This window comes from Musca vetustissima, unplaced genomic scaffold (genome assembly GCF_032173495.1).
Source record: "Musca vetustissima isolate MV318-11 ecotype Yass unplaced genomic scaffold, APGP_CSIRO_Mvet_v1 utg151012, whole genome shotgun sequence".
Classification (NCBI taxonomy): Eukaryota; Metazoa; Arthropoda; class Insecta; order Diptera; family Muscidae; genus Musca; species Musca vetustissima.
In genome coordinates, this window is record NW_026883387.1 from 4306 (window position 1) to 6318 (window position 2013).

General features: G+C 37.5%; 1 pseudogene; it reads right to left on the reverse strand.

Moving 5' to 3' along the window:
* Positions 1–487: 487 nt before the first annotated feature.
* LOC133330263 (dihydropteridine reductase-like) lies at positions 488–1130 on the reverse strand (annotated as a pseudogene).
* Positions 1131–2013: the final 883 nt, after the last annotated feature.

The window sequence follows — 2013 nt, forward strand, 5'->3', positions numbered from 1 at the left end:
CGCACAGTGGTACACGTTATTGTTTTTGAGAGTATTTCTGAAGATGTAAAAGGAATCGAGATAGACCCATAGTTACTATTGAGGATATACTTTGAATCACTTTCGGAGTTAATGTATTATGGCAAATAATGAACAGATTAACTTTATGATCCGAAAGAATGAAAGGCAAAGAAAGAGTGGATCGATATGATGCACATTCCGATATTATCTAGATTTGGTAACAATATTACAATGTGCGAAGTTGGGGTGTATAAAGGATTAGGTCTATAGATTCCATTTTAATACCCTTCACCACACTGTGGTACAGAGTATTATGTCTTTGTGCATATGTTTGTGACAGTCAAAAGGAATCAATATAGATCCATGGTTCCTTTTGAGAATATGCATAGAATCACTTTTTTTGAACAAAAGCAATTTTATTCCTTTAAGTAGTACACACACACATACAAGTATGAAACATATATGTATATATAAAGTAGTAGTAATATCATGACTTTTTATACACTTTCGACTTCAGGAATAGACCAACCACTTCAGACAATGGTGTCCAGGTACTGAAATCAGCTTTAGGCATCCATTTACGGTTCTTTGGAGTGTCAAGGGTAACAGGCAATATCGATACAACTAGTGCCTCATTTGGTAAACCAGAATCTTTGCCAGCCAAAGAACGTGTTAGTTGATGAACAGCAGCTTTGGCCATGCCATATCCGATCATACCAGGTGTGCCATCTAATGCCGGCTTGGCGCCAGTCAAGGCCAATACTCCTCCATCCTTAAGATAATGTGAAGCAACGGCAGCCGAAATAGTTGAAGTCCAAAAACTTTGACGCCACATTAAGTCCGCATTTTTGGCCAAATCTTTTTTTTTTGCATTTCCCCCAGCCCATCCTCCAGCAACACAAATCACAGCATCCAATTTATTTTCTTGCAGTACATCCCCTACTTTACTGAGAACGTGTTGCTCTTGGTCAGTCCATGAGCCGTCTCTTGGCACCACAATGCTGACATCGGCCTGATCATTTTCACTTAAATCTATACTTCCAACCCAATAATTGTGACTCTTGAAATGAGATACACATGCTGCCCCAGTGCCCCCTACCACCGTAGATTAAAACACGGCCAACAGACATTTTCCGAGACAACCAACTGATACAATGGAAAGGCAAAAAGCTTCTGAGTCGATTTATACATGTCCGTCCATGTATTTTTGTGAACAAAGTACAGGTCGCATTTATGATCAGATTTGGATCATAAATGTCACTTATTTGGCCCAAGGACGAACCCTATTCAAATTGGAGAAAATCGGTTCAGATTTAGATATAACTCCTATGTAAAGTTTCGTCCGATTTTATGTAAATGGAGCACCATATTGCAAATATTGGTCCGATTGAGACAACATTTTGCACAGAGTACTGAATTAGATTCAGATTGATGTATGCGAAGTTTTATTGGAATCGGTTCAGATTTAGATATAGCTCCCATATATAGTTTCGTCCGGTTTTATTTAAATGGACACCAAATCGGTTTAGATTTAGATATAACTCCCATATATATATAGATTTTATGTAAATGGAGCACCATACTACCAATATTTATCCGAGACAAAATTTTGCACAGCGTATTAAATTAGGTCATTGATAAATGCGAAGTTTAGTTGAAATCGGTTCAGATTTAGATATAGCTTCCATATATAGTTTCGTCCGATTTAAAGTAAATTGTACACCAAACTCCCAATATTGTTCCGATTGAAGCAAAATTTTGCACAGAATACTGAATTAGGTCTCGACTGATGTATGCGAAATTTCTCTATCTACAGGATATTGTAGATATTAACATATCTTGCATGTACCCATAGTGGTGAAGGGTATCATATAGTCGGCCCCGTCCGACATTTGAACTTTCCTTACTGGTTAAAAAGAAAATTGGGTTGATCTCGATGAAAAAATCTCGATCTCGAGGAAACCTGAAATGTATAATCCAGTACAATTATTCTATATGGACCACCGAAGAACC